The 22,378-nt window shown below is 42.6% G+C and overlaps 1 protein-coding gene across 3 annotated transcripts in view; it reads right to left on the bottom strand.

Moving 5' to 3' along the window:
• Positions 1–22,378, bottom strand: part of LOC139391821 (semaphorin-6D-like) — a 134,069-nt gene that overhangs the window by 42,237 nt on the left and 69,454 nt on the right. For all 3 annotated transcript variants that reach the window (XM_071139389.1, XM_071139390.1, XM_071139391.1), the window contains one exon: positions 9,555–9,681. The gene's annotated coding sequence lies outside the window, so the exon portion shown is untranslated. The remainder of the gene's footprint in view (positions 1–9,554; positions 9,682–22,378) is intronic.

Here is a 22,378-nt window from a genome sequence, read left to right as displayed (position 1 = left end):
ATGAGGAGGCTTGGCTTGAAGCATTGGGCATCTTGTTATGACATGCATGACCTAAATTAGGCCAACAATATTATACCTACGGAGGAGCGGCTTCTATGGACAAGCTTTGAATGTCTTTGTATTTCTGAGAGTTGGCTTAACATTAGACCAGAGCTAACGATAACAAGCTTGTGTGTGCAGAGCGGCACCGGAATTAAAAATATATCTTACCTTTTTGTAGTTAACAAATCCAATGTCAAGCGTGTTAACTATAGTATCCTTTAACTAGCATTGAAAAAGCGAATCCATTCTTCTCCAATTAAAAATCTCTCCCTACACTGGAATAGATTTCTGAGTGAGAGGGAGGGCTTTGCATAGGCACTTTGTTGCGTATTTTGTGTGACTGAAAAAAAAATGCCCGGAATATTATTAACAGGTTCAACTGATTTTAAAATAACGGTTCTGTTCCGTAACAGTACAGATCACTCTCGGTTCTGATTCTGTTCATCAAACAATTTCGTTCTTTTACGGTTTTCTGTTCTGTTCCCTGAAACGGTTCCAGCAGAAAGACAGAATCTCAGTGTCATGTGACAAAACACCGTAATCTTCTAATACCGTCTGGTGTATTTCTCTTGCCCTTAGTTACCCGTGGCAGAAAGTCCAAGGAAATCTTTCAACAGCCTAAAGGTTCTGTGAAAAGCTGTGGTGGGCCCCTAATGGTGCTGGTGGCTGCTAACATGAGTGAACTTTACGGGACCCTGGCAGACACCGTGGCTCACAGATTAGCAGAGACGGGGGTGTGTTGACAAGACTCTACCCTAGCAAAACGCAAATTAGCCTTGGAACGGTCAGATCTCAACTGGCAGAGACATAAATTAAGGGATAGGAAGGATAGCATTGGAATGGTGCTGATAGCAACAGCCTCTTACGAAGTATGAAGAGGAGTTTTAGTCTGTTCCCAAAGATATCTAATTAGCTTATCTAGTCCTGTGTGTGCGGACGTGTGAAAGCATTTCGCTAAATTAACGTAATGTCCTGTAAAAGGTTGAGAATATCAGTGGAAAATCTTCAGCGAGCATTAACATATTACACTCAGGGCTTATCAAACACGCACACAGCAAAGCAGCAAGTGTGTGAGAAGCTTGGCAATCATTCAAATACACTTTTGCAACTGTACTGGGACCTGTAAACCAAACCCTTAAGTGCACCAAAATAAAGTGTGCCATTGATATATTGACTGAAATATCCAAGATCCAGGCATCTAAACATCATGTTTAACATTTCTAAACTGCATGGGTACATTTAAAGATGGGTTTAATGAACCTGAGCCTGAAAATTAAACAAATGCAGTACACGTGCCCTGTGATGTCATCTAAATGCACACAGTTGCATTATGAGTGGTCATTAAAATAACTGATGGTATAACATACGCTTCTGCTTCCGAGAAAGTTGTTTGTGCTTGGAGACATCAATGTTGTCCGTAGCACAAATCAATTGCTGCATGTTCTATGCAAAATAAAAAGTACTTTTTTCGACAGGAACCACACTGATTAGATGGTATTGACCATTGCTTGTGTTGAACTTGAGTAACCTTCATGAATGAAGCTTGAAGTACCTATCTACTGCTATAGGTCAGTTTTTGTGTGTGAATTGATGCAAGGTGCCGCTATCTGTGTGTGTGTGTGTGTTACATGTCAGTGTTCAGCTCCATGTGTGTGTGTGCCTTGCACTGCTCTTTCCCGTTCTCTGATGATCTGTAGGACATGGCTATCCCCTTCGCTAAGCAAGTCAGCTGCCAATCTACTCCTAGCCAGTCGCCACCCACCTGCCAAAATCCAAGTATCTGCTTTGGCGGCAGAAACGAGATCTGTCACGGAACCCTGGCACGACCTGGGAATATCCCAGTGGTCAGCGGCTTTGGTGGGCGGCGTCTCCTTTTGTGCTAATTCCTCCATTTCCTCCCCACAGAGGGCCAGTACCCAGCCAGGCAGCCTTCAGGGATCATTAGGAGGCCCTTTAAAAAGATGAGTGCTAGCGTTTTCCTCTGAGCATCACAGCGTCAGCTCCACCACGCACACCTGAAACCGCCAGGTCCAGACAGGATCATTTTAGGATAATGTGATGTCTGTGTTTTGTCTTGTGCGTGTGTTTGGTTTTTCTCCCCGGGTCTCGCTTTCTCTTTCTCAACGGTGTCTGTTTCTCTCATTCTGTCGCTCTCTTGTGTTATCCTTGTTTTTCCATAAACACTTAAAGCTCGAACAAACACTGAGCGATTATAAATGCATATTTTCTCCGTTTCTCTTTCTCAGCCATGCTTGTTTGGTGTTTCACACTTAACAACGTAAGGCTTTTGTGCTCAGCAACAGAGGCATTTGCCTGTTGTGTCATAGAAGTAGAAATAAATAGCCTTGAAACCAAATCTAGTAAAACATGAGATGAAACAGGGAAACCCATAAAACACGTTTTGTTTCAAAAGATGGATAATCACTTTTTGCCTCACATTAAAATAGAGAAATGGCCTGACCACTGATCTAACAGAATGGTGTGGGGAGGGAGGGGGGGTGGAGGAATCAATGACCAGCCATGGCTGAGTCTGTAGTAATGTACTTTCACAAAGAGGCTTTGGAGAATCTCAAAGGCGCCATTAAACATCTGTACAGACTGCACTACCTTCCCTCCAGGATAAAGAGGTAAAGCAGAAAGGAGAGGGTTAGGTACAAAGCAGAGCTCCCCGCTTCCCGATATCCTCCTGACACAATAGAATGATCGCTTTGTACGAGTGCTTTTCCATTTTACCGCAGTCTATGCAAATTCACGCTATGAATCAATGGGATTTATCTGTGCACTTCTTAAGCCCTCCATTTTGAATACGGCGCTAGGCAGCGTAAAATGCAACGGCCTCGCCTGCTCGCTTCCTAGCGCTCTCCGCTGTGATGAAATACTTCATCATTGTGTCTGCTCTTACATTGTTGTGGCATCTTACAGACTTTACAGGGTACCAACTGGCAAGGCGTGTTGTTAACCCGAAACGCATAAGACTGTTTATCACGAATGGTCTCTAGGTGAGAGGAAAACCAGGTAAAAAGGGCTGATCAGAGTTAAACCTGATTAAAAAATGCAAGATCATTCCTCTGGCTCAATAGGCCTAAAATGGATTTGAATTTGGTAGAGACTACAGACAACACAAATCATATCAGTTCAGTTGTCTTGATATACAACAAAGCAATGCACTTTTTTTTGTGAATGCTTGCTCTTAAAAGTCCTTCAAAGAGAGAGAAGCTGTTTACTTTCTTTAAAAAAATATATTGTATACATTGAAGCTTTGGCAATATTTAATATTTATGCAATGTTTCTCAATAAAATAATTTGAATTTGAAAGAAAGTGTGTGTGTGAGAAGGAAAAAGAGAGAAAGAGAGGGAAATAATGTGTTCACTCTAAAATAGAGAGTGCCTTGAAACACGGCACTGGACCGTGAGAGAAAAACTGGGATAAGCTTTCATCATGACAGCTAATCCAGCAGCCATCTTTCACTGCGTGTGCTTGGTGTCACGCTGAAGGACAAACACCAAAATAACCTTCTCTCGTAGAAAAGAGACACAGAGAGGAAAATGGGAGAGAAAGGAGGGATGGAGAGATAGAGATGGATGACATCAGGATAGAAAGAAAGAGGAGTGCATTGGAGAGAGACCACATGAGAAAGAGAGAGAGTGATCATCAACAATGAAGACAGTACACTCCCAACCACACACATACACACAGCTGCAGAGAGACGGTGGAGATAAACAGTCCTGTTTGTAGCAGGCGGCTAGCAGGCGTGGCGTTAAAGCCGTGGCAGAGGGACCATTAAGTGTGAGCATGTGATAAATGCACTGGGCTCCACAGGCCCAAAGATCTCATTACTCTGTGTGCAGTAGAGACCTGCAGAGGCATCGCTCATGAAGGGTGGGGGATCCATTGGCTGTGTGTGTGTTTCTGAGTGCATGCGTATGTGTGTCTGTGTGCAAGCGTATGTGTTTGTGTGTGCGCGCGCATGTCCACCTGTGTCCAACACAATGCCATTCATATCAGTCATTGACTCCCATTCATATTTCTTCGGCACCGGAGGGTGTAGCCTTTTGGGCAATAGGGTACAGTGAGAGGGGAGGTGGCGTGGGCCTCTCTTGGAAACACAATTTATGGTCTTAGCGTCTCATTCCGTTGCCCCTCCTGAACTCTATTTCTGCCCTTCTCTTCTCTCTTGGCTGACATCTGTGGAATTTCCACAGGCGACTCCAAAGTCGCCAAGCAGAACCACTTTGGGGACCAGGGAGGGCTGCATCAGACAAATAGCTAGCGGAAAGAAAGAAAGAAAGAGCCAACGTTGCCTGGAGGAAGGAGGCGAGGGGGGTTTTGACATTATATGAATTAAATATTTGAAGCCAGTTGCCCTCAAGAGGGCCAGGTTAGAAGGGAAATGTGGATACCTAGTCAGTTACACAACGGAATGCATTCAACCGAAATGTGTCTTCCGCATTTAACCCAACCCCTCTGAATCAGAGATGCGGGGAGATTCCTTAATCAACGTCCATGTCCTTGGCACTCTAAAGTGTCTTTCATGCAAATGTAAGAACAGAGTGCGAGAGCAGGGCCCAAGAAACGACCAAGTCACTATGATTCAGATATCATTTCATGACTATTTTATGAACTTTGTTTGGGGAAGAGAGAAATAATTCAATTTTGGAAATAAACGGGGGACCTCGTTTTGCATCGCATCAGTCGTTCCCCTCTTCGCTTGTCAGAGAGAAAACATAAAAAAGGGGAGGGCAAGAGACTGTCAGTAAACTGTTTGAAAGAGAGAGAAACTCAATGGAAACGAGGATGCCAAACAACGAGTGACGGTCGCTAAAGACAAGAGGCGAAAGATGAACGCCAGAACTCCGAGGAATGATTAGACAGATGAAGGGTTTTAAAAATAGCCCCTCACTCATCAGGGAGAGATGAAAAGCAGGTCCCCCCCATCCTCTTTTTTTCCACTTTCGGATACTCTGACATTTTTCTACCTCCCCCTCTCTCTCTCTCTCAATGCTATTTCTTCTGCTTCTCTTTCTTCAATCATCCTTCTTTCAAATTCGGATCATTCCTCAATGTCTTTTGAACTCAAATCGCCAGTCTTTTTGGCTGTACTTCTGTTGTTTTTCTCTCTTCTCCCCATGTCACTTTGCTTTCTCCCCTCTCATTTTGACCTAGAGCCTGCTGCTTTGGTCCACTTCGTTTGATGCCTTTGTACTCAGAACAGCCTATAACACCACGCATGTCATGCAATGTTATGTTATACAACCCTGGTTTCTGATCCCAGGACAGTTCCAAACACATTGATCCTCCTCAGAGCAGCCAGCTACTGTACCAGTCTCATCTAGGGCATATTAACTCTGTCAACAAAGGATGACATTGTCTTTCTGTACTCAGCCAAGCCTCTAACCACGAGTCCATAAAACACTGTCTGTGATAGTAGAGCTATCATAGATAGGTAGAAAGGATTGACCGTCCTCATTCTCTTGAAACGACCGACACCCAACTGATTCTGCAACCTTCCTGAAAGTGCACGTCTCTGAGCCTTACCGTTTGTGAGAAAGTGTGTGTGTGTATCTCTTTGTGTACAGCAAGTGTGTGTTTGTGTGAGCCCATAGATTGCTCCATTTTCCGATAACTTTCCGCATTCATCAGTCTCCTTTCACAGTTTGTCAGCGTGTGTCTGTGAGCAGATAGGGACAGAAGCTGTGGCCCCATTTGTTCTAAAAATAGACCAGTCTTTAGTGTCCCTAACACTCGGCTGGACCGGCTGACGCAGCGATAATTGGGGGGAGCTGAAGGCAACAGTGAGACATGGGAGTGATTACCGAGCAAGAGGGCTTTGAATCACAGAAGTGCTTTTCTTTCTGGGCTCTGCTCCCTGGTGGAGATGCCACCTAACAACTAGCCCTGTCAGACTTTAGCAAGATTTCAAGTGATTGGTGTGGGTCAGTGTGTGTTTGTGTCAGAGCAAGTGGATGTATGCATTTCTGTGTGTATGTATGCATGGTGTGTGTTAGTGTGGTTGAGAGCCTCAGTCCCCCTTCTGCGTCACTTTGAGAAAAAGGTTGTGTCATGCCCCGTGATGAGGACATCCCAGAACTGGGTTTCTGTGGTTACTCTCTCCCTGGACAGCCGGTTGTTGGGGAATCAATACTTTGACCTCCAGTGCTGTTCTGTGCCAACGTAGAAGTGCATAATGGGAGTGCTCCAGGTGCTAGAGTGTGAGAGCTAAGTGCCTGTTATCACCAGAGATGTCATCTTGCCACCTGCATCGGAAGCCAAAACGTGACTGCTCTCAACTCCTTTATCGCTATACTATTGCATAGTCTCGTTCTTCTTCTCCTTCAGCCTTTTCCACTAAGTCATCCTCCTCTTTTTCTCATTGCTATTTTGCGTTAGCTCTGCTTACCATGGGCCGGATTCACAAAACATTATTAAGGAAAAAAATAAGAAGTTCATAAGATAGTAAGTGCAATTCCTCAAAATGTTCTTAGGAATTCATTGTTTTCTTAGGAACTTCATAAATATCTTTCCTAAGAACTTTGGAAATATCTTCTTATGTGGCATTGACATTAATGACATGCTTGAAACCAATAAATAAGTCTTTTTGACAGAGATGATAGGATTTGGCCCACTATAATAAAGTGTTGATATTTACATTTTATTACATTTATTTATCTGCTTTATGTCTCAAGATTTATTTATTTTGCCATCAGACTAGCTATATCAAAAACAAAAATGGATTACCAAGGAAAGCACAATAAAAACTTCAGCAAACAAGAGCTTGAAGAGATGGTGGAGGAAATAGCAGCCAGGAAAAAGATTGTTGTTGGGGACACTCGAAAACTGCCGGGTCACTGCAGTGACCAAAAAGAGAGGATGGGAGAATCTGTCTTTGACGTCGGGGGTATGGAAAGGGACATTGACTCCGTCGTAAAAAATAGTGGTCCGACATTAAGTCGGCAGCTAAGAAGGGAGCTGAGAAACCATTCATGTGAACCAGCTGGAGTAGAAGGTGTTGTCCATGATAGTAGAGAAGGTGGTAGAGGGACTATACGACTGGTAAGTTACTTACAGTAGCTACGTTAGCTAGCTAATGTGTAACGACATTATAGCCAACATAACTAACGTTAACGTTAGCTAAGTTAGCCATGTTCTTCTTTACAAATTAACGAGCTAACGCTAGCTATTTAACACTTCTACAATATTGGAATATATTGTTAATTACGAGCTAGCTAGATAATGCACGTTTAATTTGTTTTCTTGCTGCTTTTAAAATGTCCGGTAGCCAACTGTGTCTGTGGCAGTGGTGCAAGAAAACATTCATAGTTACAAAAGTATCCATTCGTCACAAGACAAGGGTTTAGCTGATTGAAAACCTTGTAGAGGACAGGTGTAAACCCCATAATCAAACAAATACAATATTCAGAACGTACAAAGTGGACATTCTACACAGGGTCAGTATAATTTCAATGTCCTCCCTTTTGGCTTAAGGTATGCCCCATTTATCAAATTATTTAAAACTAGGGATGCACGATATATCGGTGAACATATCGGAATTGGCTGATATTAGATAAAAATGCCAACATTGGTATCGGCCCGATGTCTAGTTTAACGTTAAATTATTATGTGACGTGCAGTCATATTCAGGTCCTGATTGGTCAACAAGCTTATTTGACATGACAAATAGTGTACATGCAAAGACCCAAACGGCGTTCCATAGAAATCCTGGTTGAGAATGAAACGACTGAACAAATGAACAACGCAACAGCACAGCAAGTAAGTGAAATAAATAGGTTTGGATGTTTTACTGGTAATGGGGACAAACGTAAATGCCAACAAAATAACTTTTTGGTCAGTGTGGTGTGTGTGTGTGTGTGTGTGTGTGTGTGTGTAACCTTTATTTAACTTGGCAAGTCAGTTAAGAACAAATTCTTATTTACAACCCGGACGACGCTGGGCCAATTGCGCGCCGTCCTATGGGACTCCCAATCACGGCCGGATGTGGTACAGCCTGGATTTGAACCAGGGACTGTAGTGTCGCCTCTTGCACTGAGATGCAGTGCCTTAGACAGCTGCGTCAGTGTGTGTGTGTTAACTATTTAACTGTACTAGAATGCTTAAAAGGCCGCTAAAATGTTAAATATCAGTTATCGGTATCAGGTTTTTTGGCAAGGAAAATATCGGATATCGGCATCGGCCAAAAATGCCATATCGGTGCATCACTATTTAAAACTGACCCTATGTTAACCACTCAACTGGTTGTTAGTGAGGAAAGGCTAGCCCTGCAATTACATTTGAGAATAATCTCATGTGCTTTTCCAGTGGCCTGATTTAGCGTCAGCACAGCTGAAAATTCAGGTGAGCCAACATTCTATCCAAATACTGACTCAAATTAATTGCTGTGGCACAATGGCTGACAACTCGTCAACACTCTGGCCCAAAACGAACAGGGTTTCCCCACACCTGGGCTGAATGGTCTACCCATGACTCTGTTGAGTGTTACCGTGTCTATTTTCACCTTTACTCTCGGCGACCTTCCCTGTACAAAGCTGACCTCGGCACACCTATAAGTGCAGCAGTCTCATTCAAGCCCACACAAAGGGTTCTGCCAACATGGCTGATAGGAGGACAAGAGCCGCGAAGAGACCCGTCTGTCCGCAAAAATAACCTCGCCACAGCCCGTTAGCAAACCAAGGCCGTCTAGTCACTCAAACAGACTTAACGAAGGTTGAGGGCAATGGAGTAGTAGAGCTGACATTGAAGTGTGCTGCTTTGTGTGCCTGTGTCATTGGGCAGCCACGTCCTTGCGTGTGCAAACTAGTGATGGTGGGGCAAAAAATCTATAGGTACATGTCAGGATATTTTTTTTTTTTACAATATATCGTATCATTTTGACAATAATCTCAATATTATTTGTGCGCTAATTGGTTGCACCAAAGCTCCCAATATTTTTATTTCATAGCTTGTTCTCCATCTTCTTTTTAAATATGGCGGCAATTTGTTTTAAGCACTTTTTTTCCCATGGCGGATAAAAACTTGTTTTCTCATGGCTCTCTCTTTTCCCTCCGCAGCAGACACATGGTGAGCAATATGTTTGGAACATCGAATCGCAATAAAATCACAGTATCAAATCGCAATACATATAGAATCATGAGAATCGCAATACATATCGTATTGGCCCCTAAGTATTGTGATAATATCGTGAGGTCCCAAGGCAATTCCCAGCCCTAGTGCCAACTTTGAGAGAGATCCGAGTAATATCGTTAGGGCCACACACAATGGACTTAGCTAACCATGTCTCCAGAGCTTATACAAGTATTATCACTTTAGATATTGTGCCAGTAACTACATCACAGTTGTGATCGACATTGCTATAGAGTGATTACAATACTTTGGCTTTGGGACTTTGCTGATCGAATAAAGTGCATTATGAAATAAAAATTGCTAGGCTGAGAACAGAAGTGCTCAAAGTGAAATCTAACCATGTCCTGCAATAGGAGAGAAACTAGTTGATACTCACAGTCTAGAATCAGCTGAGACTGGCAGATGCAGTGTCCAATCAGTCACTATCGTTGAAGTTCACAATGGTTCAGGAAGAAGAGAGGGAGGTGGGGGTGGACCCCCGCAGAGTGGTCCTCAGCAAGGTCCTGTGATAACAAGAACAACATTTAATCAGAAACGTTGACTTTTATAAACACACAACAAAACGGCCCCATCTTGTTTTCGCTTCACCCCTCTGACTGTCCAATCCAGGGTTTGCGATTGTGGTTAAGGAGACAGAGTGGGAGTGAGAGGGCCTGCTAATGTAGTATATAAACATCCTGATAAACAGATAACCAGGAGACATTAACAAATCCATCTGTTTGAGGTGCAATGGAGGCCAAGAGTAGGGCTGGGCGGTATACTGTATTTTACGATATACCAGTATTGATGCACGGATTGGTTTGGTATTTGAATGTTTGGTTTATTAAATGCGATGCACCATGTTTAATGTACATTTTTATACTTTACTTCGCTACTTGAGTCATCTCCCTCCGCTCTCGCTATCGCCATGCCGCTTTCAACAGACCTAGCCCCGCCCCCTGTCACTCAAGGATCGCATTTGTTGTTCCTCTACCACGAGACACTTGCGTTCAGTCTGCATGGTCAGTGCAGCACATGCAACAATGTTGATGACAGCGATGCTGTTTTCACTTTGCTTCTTAATATAAATTCACTAGCGTTCTATAATTACACTGTTAGTTTGTGTTTCTTACATCTGAAAACAGCTGGTTTGTCTTTTCTTAGCAAGTTGGGCCTAAATCTTGTTAGCCATTAATGCTAATCGCTAGTCTACTGGCTAACTAGCTAATAAATGTCAGAGCAAACGTAATTTGCTATACAGACTCATAATACCAGTGATGGTGTAGACATAAATCAGCATGTTGTTTGTGCAACAGCATTTTCAAAATCAAAAAGAGGAATACTGTACATGAAGCATGAATATGTAAGCTACATGAAGTAGCTAAGAGAAAACATTCAATGTAGTCAAAGATTCTAAGGTCCTCTAGGACAGACAACACTTTGGTACCTACCCTGACACAATAACTCCTCCCTGGCATTTTCCTTCATTGTCATGTCAAACACCGTATTCAAGTGCCCACTATTATTAATTATTATTATTAAAATAATAGTTATATTTCCATGATTCCATGGTTCACCCAAGTGTTTTTCTCTAAATCGCAAGTCAAATTGAAATTGCACCATTCGATTAAGAATAAGGCCTAGATTGTTTGCCAATACTGTGCAGCCCTACGTGGCAGTGTGGAAATGATCTCAAGTGAGTGCAGAAAAGGCTAAAAAATTACTTTTGGTTGAAGATGAATTGAACAGTATAAAATAATCAGAATGGACAAAGACCCATTGAAATCACTTAGAATTTATGTGTTGTCACTGTATGGTCACACACTACTCAGAAAGCAAATTTAGAATTTGTACTTTTAAAAACATAAAATACAGTCATTTTTTGGGGTAAATACCGTGACATGATATTTTAGCCATATCGCACAGCCCTAGCCAAGAGTGGATGACAGTCAAAACCTCAATGGTGACCTCAACATGGTCCACTATTAGTAGGGAATGGCGGTCAGTGGCATTAGGTTTGACTGACGACATCCAAGTAAATAGATCTGTATCATAAAATGATGCCACAATCTGGTTGTCGGCAAATTTAGCTATTTTAATTCCAAAAAAGATAAAGAACTATCATTAGAATAACATAATTGCTTACTGAGCTATTAGATGACCCTATTAAACAAAAACAATCCATGTTAAAAGTAGCCTATTTCCTGGATTTGACATACTAACTTTTTACTGGAGGGAACTTTTTTGTTGAATAACCTTTACTAATCAGATTTTTTAAAGGAAGTCTTGGTCCAATTATAATTGAACTTGACTAACGAGCGTGAGCTCAAGAGTTAAACACACAACGAAGACCCACAGGAGACTGGCTGAGGCTCTCTAATCTAATTTTACCAGAGGGAAACATGACCACTGAGGTGAGTCCAGAGAAAACCTGCTACCGTAGCAACCTGCTAGCAACGGCAACCCAGAGAGACCACCTGGCCAATAGGAAGCCGAATAAGAGACGAATCCAAAGGCTCTAAGCCCTCAGGCCTGTAATGGCCCCATTGTTATGATCCGGCATCCAGCTGTATTATCCTGTCACTGGCTTTTTATCTTGTGCTTTCTCCAACAAAACAATGTTTTGGAAGGTTTTATCCTGATATGACCTGCCATTGTTTGGGCGTTTTGCCCATGTCACCCTTTGCTGCCTTTCCCATTCTCAAATCGGTCCGTCAGCTCGACTTCCTCTGAGTCAGGATTTGTAATACCATTTTGTAAAAAAAAAATATATTTCACACCGAGCCTAGTTGTTGCCTTTCTGTTGCCTTTCTGTTGTACCATTTATTTATCAATCAGTCTTTCACCCAAAGTACACACTCTTTCTTCGTTCCGGTGCCCTTTCATTTCAGAAATGCCTTTGTTTATATCTCTTGTCCAACGATAATGGCGTTCTCTTTATGATCTTTTTACACTGCCAATGGGTTTTTAGTACAGCATGTCAAAACTTAATTGAGTGTTGGATGTTGTTGTTTGATTACTGGATTAATTGGTTGTTTGGCTATCGCCGGGGCAGTTGTCCAGAGCTGTGCTTTCAATGGCTTAATGTGTTTGGCCAATGAATTACTCCACTGATGTATTTTGGAGATTTATTGAGAGTGGTTTGACTTTGGGAGGAAATAATGGCATGTTAAGACAGAGATCAATGCAGCTTGCTTGGTCATATCTCCAGCCATTCCAAAGACATTCTGCCTGTCCTCATAGACGGAACGTTTGGGTCATGGAGACATTTTTCCTGTTGATTCCCAGTTTCACTCTAGGCAAGGCAGTAGAAAATCCTCTACAATAGGTCACCAATCTGAGAGCGGGATTGTGTAAAAGGGTGTGCCTGTGACATCCACCTCTCATGGACAACACACCTAGAGTGAATCTATCTGGATTGTTCCATGAGCTGAGACAAAGACCAATAAATAAAGGAAGAGCGGGAGAGAGGCAGAGAATAAGAGCAGGCAGCAATGGGTTGATGCAGAGGTAAAGAAAATGGAAATAAGAAAAAATTACGCAATGGACTTAAAGCAGCCTTTCTTAAAGTATGGGTCACGAACCACTTGGACCTGTTAATGGTGGGTTGCGACGTGTCAGAGTAAATGTATAATATTTCATGAATTACTGGAATTGATTTGGCCAAGGGCATCTGCACTCTCTGTTTCGCAGCGGTCTCTGCTCAGTTTGGCAGCTGCGCGAGAGGGAAATGCCCGTGTACTTTGCAATTCACCGGATCTTTTTTTCTGCAGTGTTCTTGAAGATCACTCCGCGACACACGATGCAGCGCTGTCGTTCAGCAGCAGATGATGCGCTGTCAGCCACTGACTTGTCCTTCCCACTCGCCATCACTCACCGCTGTCATCAAATGGACTCATGCTAGCCACATGTTCTGACTGAGCTCAATTGTCATGAAACACAAACACGGGGATGAGTTTCTCTCTCTTTCATACAAACTTTGAGAATTAAACGAGGAGCACCCACAAAGTGTTTTGTGTGGGGAAGTGGTGAATGTTAGTAATAATTCTCTCAAAGCAAACAAATTAATAAAATGACACGTCCTGACCGAACATCCACAGCACGATGGTAAACCCAGGGAGTTCTTTCAGAAAAGGGCAGAATGCTTCTGGAAACAGTGCTTCGGGAAACAGTGCTTCCACAGTGGAAAAGTAAGTCAGCTAGCAAGGCATTGTTGTCATTTTATAACAGGTGATGATAAGCATAAATAAGGGAGTACTAACTAACTCTCATAGTAGTAGATATCTTTCAAACAATCCCCTTGTCTTGTACACAGCTAATAGCTAACATTCACCAAAGCAAGCTAGCTAGTTACTGATGTGCAACCCTTATTAACAGTATAGATGAAAAATGATCAAGCCTACTGTACATCTCACTGTAAAAAATTATTGTTGAAAACTAGTCTAGGTGGGAACTGTTGCTGTCAAAATACAAGTACTAATTTGTATTCTGAACTGGATTCAACTGATTGAAGCAAGATGCTTTTTGAGGCAAACGCACTCACACAGTCCTGGGTTGCTCATCTACAGCAGGAAGCGGTCTCCTGCCTGACTGAGAAAGCAGTAACGTTATATGTTCTGGTCCAGTTTGGCACCACATACCTATGCGAGTCAGGGTTCTCAACTCTGGCATACTTAAAAAACAAGTACAGAAACCGTTTCAAGGCTGAGCATGACCTCAGTGTTACACTGTCAAAAACAGAGTCAAGAATAGACATGTTTGTTGAAAACTTCAACCAGACCCACACCTCTCATTAGGATTGTGTGTGTGTGTGTGTGTTTTCTGGTCTACATCTGTGTGATGTGATCAATCAGTTTACTCCAGTTCAGAATGAAAAAGATGTATTGTATTTTAACAGTCACAGTTCCAACCTAGACTTTCTTTTAACAATCATTCATACAGTAAGATGTACAGTAGGCCTGAACATTTTTCATCTGTACTGTTACTTAGGGTTGCACTATCAAAAAGCCTGTGTGTGTGTTCTGTTACTCATCTGAGTGATGTGATCAGTTTATTCCAGTTCAGAATGAAAAAATACGCATTGTATTTTAACAGCAACAGTTCCAACCTAGACAGATATGTAAGAGTGTTTTTAATGCGGAAAATAAACCTGAATATATATTTATATGAATATGTAGTTTCATTATTATTTGTTTTTCTCTAGATTGTATTTGTTTTAGGGCATAAGGGCAATGAAATGTACCGACATTTACGTATAGTTGCATATTTTCCTTGGGTCCCAGGAAAACACAACATTTCTAATTTAGGTCCCAGGCTGAAACAGTTTAAGAACCCTTGACTTAAAGAGAGATGTGAGGAAGGGGGGGGGGGGGCAAGAAAGACTGGAACAAATAAGACGAGACAGAGAAGTTGAAGAAAAGTTCAACTGAAAGAGGGCAAATAGAAAGACAAAGACAATCTACATACAATAAAGTTCTGAGGAGGCTGCAATCCTAGAATGGGTTTACAATTGGCTGATGCAGTGACAGGTGTGTGTGTGTTTAATACTTTGCTGCAAAGTCACTACAGAGAGTTCAGAGAGGGTTCATCTGATCTTGGGTTTTTAAGCCAAATCATATCAGCACAAAGAGATGGCGTAGCCCAACACAGACAGCATCTCTTTGCGTAGATCCTGGACACACTCCAGCTGACTAAACTGAGCCATACAAGATTTTTCATCAGCTATCAGTACAAAATACAATAGCAATGTGTGTAATGACAGTGTCTTTGTTCAACTGTTTTGTTCATCTCCATTTAATTAACGCATTTCAAGTTTGATATGATAGGGCTCGATGCTGTGTATACCATCAGAATAATAATTTTTAAAAAGGCTACAAAATGGAGAAGTTTTCGTCAAGTGAGCCCTTAGAGAAATTTTTAATGGCGTCTGTCAGACTTCCACTAAAGTGAGTGCAAAGACGAATGGGTGTTCCAGAAAATGTACTCTGGATTAGTCCAATGTTCAGAAGTGACCTGTCTGGGTGTATGAGCACCTATCTTTCCCGCTAGTTTGAGTTCCTAGTTCCGAGGTGCCCATTTTCTCATTAATCTTCGAGCCCATCTTCTCTTCAATCGGACTTAAACCACAGGTACACTTCTCTCAATGTGTCCCTCAAGAACAAAAATGTCTCCTCAAGAAGATTGGGCCTGAACGCTAGCAGACATGATTACGTGACCAATGATAAATGAGTTCTAACGAGTATCCCAGCCTGCCTTAACAGATTCCCTTTTCTCAATCCGTCCCCGTAGCAACACTGGGTCGTAATGAGGCTCATCCTCGTTAGGCCATGATTCATTGACTCCACTCCTTCTCCGACTTAATGAACCTCCACTTCCTTCCTCCTCTCTTTTCCTTTCCACTCAACTCCCCTCTAAATGTCCATCCCTTTTTCTCAAGCACGCCCTCCTCGCCAATCCTTCTGTTTGTATTAGGCCTCCTGACTTTCTCCCCGTCTCACTTTCTCACCAGTGTTCTGTCTATTCTTTCATTCTTTCACTACTTTATTCCCCTCTTTTTTCCTCTCTCTGCCTGTTCGGTCTGTTGTCATCTTTTCTGTAATTTCTCATCCATCAGCCTGACAGTTAGGTCGGAACCGTCACTTGTGATCAATGGGTGTGACCTCACTTCCTGTTAAGAAATTCAATTATTCACTTCTTCCTGTCGCCCAACCAATCAGGCCATTTCCAGTCTGTCACAGAAGACATTAGTTCCGACTGAAGAGTGCTGAACATCCTTGCGGAATAACCATAAACAATCCCAATGACTCACAAAACCATGGCAGAGAGCATTTTATCATGGGAGGAATGTTACAACTTTACACTAGACAGTTCTAATGATACAATACCGCTGATATTTTGTGGATGGGACTCAAAGGGGAGAGAATGTGTGTGTGCGTGTGTGTGTCCGTGTGTGTGTGTGTGTGTCCAATGGAGATGATGCATCTCAGTCCCTCTTGAAGCCATTTGCTTGTTGCCCTTGGTAACAGGTGGTGAGGGACCTCTGCTTAACAGGGTGTAATAAGAAATCAAAGTCATCACTGCACACCGGGTGGAATGATCGATACGCCCTCCACCAGCCATACTGGAAGGACACGGACACACACACAGACACACACACACACACACGTCAGCACTTCTACTATAACCTCATCTTAACAGATGTCGTGCTCAGCTAGGGTCAATGAGGGGATTACAATCATAGTAAAGGCGGAGAGCAGAAAGGGCATGGTTTACCCTCCCATGAACCTACAGAGCTTTTAGGCGTCGTCTTGTGGTTGAAACGATGGTGGGTGGGTTATTCAGGTGGTTGGGCTTAAGCAAAAATGTTGTCGACATACATTTTTTGCTTTTCTACTTTTCAACTCACATGCTGACCAAACCGGACAAGCGCCTGCATGCGCCTTCACGCGCATGTTGATTCTGTACCCCCACACCAGACACGATCAGGACACGCAGGTTGAAATATCAAAACAAACTCTGAACCAATTATATTACATTTGGGGGCAGGTCAAAAAGCATTGAACATTTATGGCAATTTAGCTAGCTAGCTTGCTGTTGCTAGCTAATTTGTCCTGGGATATATACATTGGGTTGTTATTTTACCTGAAATGCACAAGGTCCTCTACTCCAACAATGAATCCACAGATAAAACGGTAAACCAAATTCCTTTCTCGACATCTCTCCTCCTTCCTCAGGCTTCTTTTTTACTTCTTTGGACTTTATATGGCGGTTGGCAACCAACTTTATGGTGCATTACGACATCCAACTGGCGTGTAGACGTCAGTTCAACTTTCAATCACCCACGTGGGTATATGCTCCTAAACACCAATGAGGAGATGGCACATGCTCTTAAAAACCAATAAGGAGATGGGAGAGGATGGACTTGCAGCGCATTGAGCGTCACAAATAGAATCTATTTCTATTTCAGCGCCTGGCCACACAGACGCAGATGTGACGCGAGCGGTGTGGTCAGCATGTCACACATAGGCTGTTGTTCTGTTTAAAAAATATACAGGCTTCATGACGAGTCAGTCCTCATATTCTCTGCCCCAGTTCTAAAGGGTCGAAGACTAAAAATACATGCCTATATATACCAACATCAATAAAGCCTGTTTTCATACACAATGTAGCAAAGATATGCCACAGGGGTTCATCTAGGGACCCCTCTGTTTACCACGGGCTTGTTTGTCTGTGTGTTACCATTTTGGGACGTCGCAGGAGATACTGTAGCGATGAGACAAAGATGATGAGATGCGCTTTCACTGTGATTTTTTTTTTATCGTCAGCTGGGTAATCAGAATGGCTTATTGCCTGATAACAAACAATGGCCGGGAGAACAGACACAATGGAATTGAGAGGTTACTCTTGATTTTTTGTGAGGCAGATTCCGGGAGTGTATGTGGCAGAGGGATTGAAAATAAACAACAATTTGTGGCTGTAAAGTGTTTGAGTGTACACCTTGGGCCTCCTATTCCCGAATTTGCAACCCTTTTCTAAGAAACGGCACAGTATCTGATAGGAAGAAAACAACATCATGGGTTGTACGATACAAGGGTGAATTTGTTTTTATGTGTGTGTGTGTTCCCATCTAAGTACAGAGCAATGCCATGGTGTCTTACTGGGAAACGAGACTGTGATCAAAGTGATGTAAAAGCCAGACACGACTGAGTCTGACACGTTTAGAATCAAACGTTTACATTTAGCTCAACATAGATTGTGGATACACTTTTGGAAGGATTTCTTTTATCAGCCTTTGAAGTGTTGTGTTCAAAAGGAGGGAAAGGGATGTTTTTTTCTTCTGAGGCGCGCAAAGGGGGAATTTTAAAAGGTATGTTAAAGCCGTGTAAAGAGCGTCCATTTCAGGTGCCCCCCGTGGTTCACACACCCCATAGTCACCTGCAAATATTTTATGTCAATACCACACAGACATTGACATAGACCCAGAGACAGACAGACAGGCAGGCACTCACAGCCCATCCATTTCTCCTATAAGCATACCTGTTTTTCTTCCATTGGAGCAGACTTAAAGGTGGATGCATTCCAACAGTAAGGGCTTGAACAAGATGTCAATCAGGATTGAGCAATTAACCCCATTTGCGGGGCAAATTGTGATAAGGGGATGAACAAAGCAAGGTCTCATAGCTCTTTTGTTGCCACCTGTCTCTCCATAACTCTCATACACCGCAGTCCAATAGAGGAGAGAAGAAGAAAAAACACGGATTTGAAAAGATGCGAAGAGAGGATGAACAAAGATGTCATGAGAAGAAAGAGGGAAGATAAAGATAAGAGCGAGTGTAAGGAAAGGAGAGAATATTGAGAGGGGTGGAAGAGTGCAGAGAAATGGAGATGAAGAGGAAGAAGAGTGATAGAGAAGAAGGGATAGGAGGAAAGAGGGAGAGAACGAGGGAGAGTGGAGAGGGAGAGAGGCAGAGAGAGTGAGAGAAACAGAGCAAGAGAGCAGCCAGCCAGAACTAATTGAAGACCTACCGCTGAGGCAGAGTGAGCGTGGGTGCCTCTGTGTTGCCGGGAGCGACTGCTCAAGGTGGTTGTTGCCCCTACAACACCCCACCCCCCTCCCTCCCCCTCCTCCCCTCTATGGCTGTTGATGGAATGTGCTAATTGGATCAAACGGATTACAGATGTCTACAGGCGCTGGCTAAGTGTTTGTGTGTGTGTGTGTGTGTGTGTGTGTGTGTGTGTGTGTGCATTATTGTGTCCCTATGGGTGGTTTTGTGACTTTTGGAAAATTGTGTGTCTAATTCTCAGAGAACGGTTTCAGATGTAACCACTACTCACAAGAGGGACATTGTGTATCATGCGATATTGTGAATATTTGTGTGTGGGTAGGCATGCATACCATGTCTGAACATTGGAGCAAGTCTCATAATAAAGTATTGTATTAAAAGAGTTGGTGCGTGCCAGTGTACCAAATGTGTATACAAGTATAATATTACAGCTCACACACACACACACACACACACACTCATGGTCCATAACAATTTATATCCTATGAAAAAACAAATTATCCTCAGTGTTTCACCGTATAGTTCATTGAATGCTACCATAAGCCACATTTAAAATCCATAGCTCATTAAACCAATGCTCCTGCACACTATGTGGGCTAGCCAAAGCCTCTCACCTCTGCAACTATGTGCATGGGCAGCAAACCCACAGGAAAAAGGACACTTCCCTTACAGTAGTTCCACATCTGTTGGCCAGATGACAGTAATACTACAGAAAGAACTCTATCCCATTAGCTTTCATCACTCCAACTCGCTGCCATATTTAACATTTCAGCAACGAGTATTTGAATAACAGTTAGCACTCAGCTGATATGAATAAACAAAGCTCTGCTCAGTTGGCCACTCTAAACATCAGCTGTGACCTGCTCTGTGAGCTCTTTGTGCAAGTGCTTGGTCCGGCCAACCCTAACACTCACTTCCACAGGATCTTTGTCTTTACCATTTTCAGTTGAGTTATAGGCTAATGGCTGTACGTCCTGCATAAGATCCTCGTCGTTAAAATAGCTGAATAACATAGAAAATCATGGGTATAGAAATCCCCAAAAGACATAACGTGAGATAATGTGAATCCCTAATCCAGTTCCCACATTGTGTCATCTTAGCAACTCAACCCTCTAAGCCCTCCCATTAACAAATACACAACTACATTGCTATTATCAGCTCCGTGTATAATTGGCCCTTATGCACAGATCTAAGATCACCCTTTCCACATCCTAATCTTAACAAATTAGTGATCAAATGCACAACTGACCTGAGATCAGTCTATCGATAACTAACTCCAACTGCCTATGGCTATTATGATGTTGTGAAAGATTTAGGTCTACTTCCTGGTAAACGACTGAGGATATATCAGGCTTTAGTAAATCTCTATACAAGACTATAGCAGAGATTATGGCCTGTAGTGAATTAAAGGGGATGAGGGGAAACTATCACTGAGATTTGAGTCTGTCTCAGAAAGCCTATATTTAATGCCGTTGTGATGTTTCTTAAAGGGATATGGAGATGTTTATGCATGCATTTAGTGAATGAATGACAGTTACTCATGATACTTAATCTGTGTATGTGTTGTTACTTAAAGGACATTCATGTTCTACAGTACATTAAAGACATACTGAACGAATGCACATTTACACGCAGACATGCACGTCAAGTTCCCGGTCTACATTGTAAATACATAATTTACAATGTCCATATGTGCACTCACAACCATGAAGAAGACAACTAGTCGTGCACCTTTAAATTAACCTGCCACAAACCATGATGCATCTTCCACAGGTGAATCCAAGATGTCAGAGAACCAGAACGAAGTGAGCCTGGAGTTCTAAATCGTCATGTCCTCTCTTGACACACACACACACACACACACACACACACACACACACACACACACACACACACACACACCACAGCCTCAAGCCTCACTGCTTCCAAAACATCCCAAAACAATTGTCACCAACCAACACAACCCATAATAATAAGCGCCCTCTTTTAATTGGCTCCTCAGGAGTTTGAGGCATTTTCTAAATTGGCTGAGAGAGTAGGTGTGAACTGTCTTGAAGAAAAGGCCCCCCTAGCAACCCCATTAAAGAAATGCTGCCGACTGACAAGAAGACTTGCCACTGCTGGTGACAAGGCTTGTTTGTCGGTGTCTGGAGTTTATTGGACGAAGAAAATGAAAACAACAATAACATCTGCTTTGCTTGATGTCACAAGCAGCATGTGTCAAAGAAACTTTTCAGACACAATGCCATGTTTTGACAGGGTCCACTTTATGGCTGCTTTGTCAAGGGGCCCTGTCATGCCAAATAGTGTCCCCCAGCCAAATAGTGCCGGTGAGTTCTAGCATCTGTTGCTAGGGCTGTTGCTAGAACTTGAAACATTCTTCTGACCGGATTACGTAATGAACCAAAGCGTCCGTTGCTATGCTTGTTGCTTGGCTCTATTTTACCTCGTAGCGGTCGCGAAGGAAGCCAGGAGGACGCGGGCAGTTCTAGTTCTATTTCACCTCGCAAAATTATTACCTCAGAATTGCTCTCCAAGGATGGTGTTTTTGACGGTGACAACCTGCTGACTACCTGCTGCTTCAGAGGACCGAAAAGACTGGAAAGAGAGCACTCGTTCTTAACCGTATATGTGTCTTTATATGAGAAACTATTGTTAAATATGAATAAATAATTTAAGCTGTTTTTAGATTGACGTTGCTAGCTTCTGTACTTATAGCGTTAATGTTTCCAACCAGGGAAGTACTATGAAGGCACCACTGATCTCGACAAGAGGCGCAACATTCAGAGAAATTCACAATTCAGGGTAACAGTTCCGTTCTATAAGATAACTGGACGGATTTAGCTATGCACAACCATTTTCACAACAATTTTCCATCTAGCTAGTTAGTCATCTACATGATGCTAGCTATACATAGTTCAGTGCTGGCTGCTGAGGGGAGGATGGCTCATAATAATGTTTGGAATGGAGTACATGGAATGGTATCAAACACATGGTATGTGGTTGATATCATTCCATTCGCTCCATTCCAGCCATTATTATGAGCTATCCTCCTCTCAGCAGCCTCCACTGATATAGTTATATGTCTGTCATATTGAGGTTTCTAGCTATAAGTTAAACCTGATCGATCAAATGGATAGGTGTAAGCAATTAGGGTAATTCCAAATTCCCATTAACTAGGTTTCTTCGCTAGACTGACACAGATACGGGGTGGGGGTAGGGGGGGGGGGGGGGGGGGGGGGGGGGGGGGGAGTTAGAAAGAAAATATGAAAGTGAGAGAGAAAGACAGCAGTGGAAATGTACTTAGACTTGAGTATTTCAACAACTCTTCCCAACTTGTTAGGCAATCATATGTACCTCCGGGGATAGATGGCCAGCTACACAGGAGGGTGATTTTTACTAAGGAGGAGAAAGAGGCTGTGCTGACTGAGATGCATACTGGTCATTTCGGAGTAAAAGCGCATGACTACCAAAATCAACCTTATGCTTCTTCTGACTGGGAATTGTCAAGGAGGTGGACAGCTGGGCAAGTGAAATAACTTTTTGTTTATCAATCACATTCTATTACATCAGAAATGATTATGATTTCAATGAATGTCATATCAGAGAGCACACAATGTTTACATGGGTTACTTTCTGCTTAAAGGTCAGTAACCTG

The sequence above is a fragment of the Oncorhynchus clarkii genome, chromosome 32 (genome assembly GCF_045791955.1).
Source record: "Oncorhynchus clarkii lewisi isolate Uvic-CL-2024 chromosome 32, UVic_Ocla_1.0, whole genome shotgun sequence".
Taxonomy (NCBI): Eukaryota; Metazoa; Chordata; class Actinopteri; order Salmoniformes; family Salmonidae; genus Oncorhynchus; species Oncorhynchus clarkii.
The sequence above is the reverse complement of the archived record's forward strand: the minus strand, read 5'-3'. Positions and strand labels throughout refer to the sequence as shown.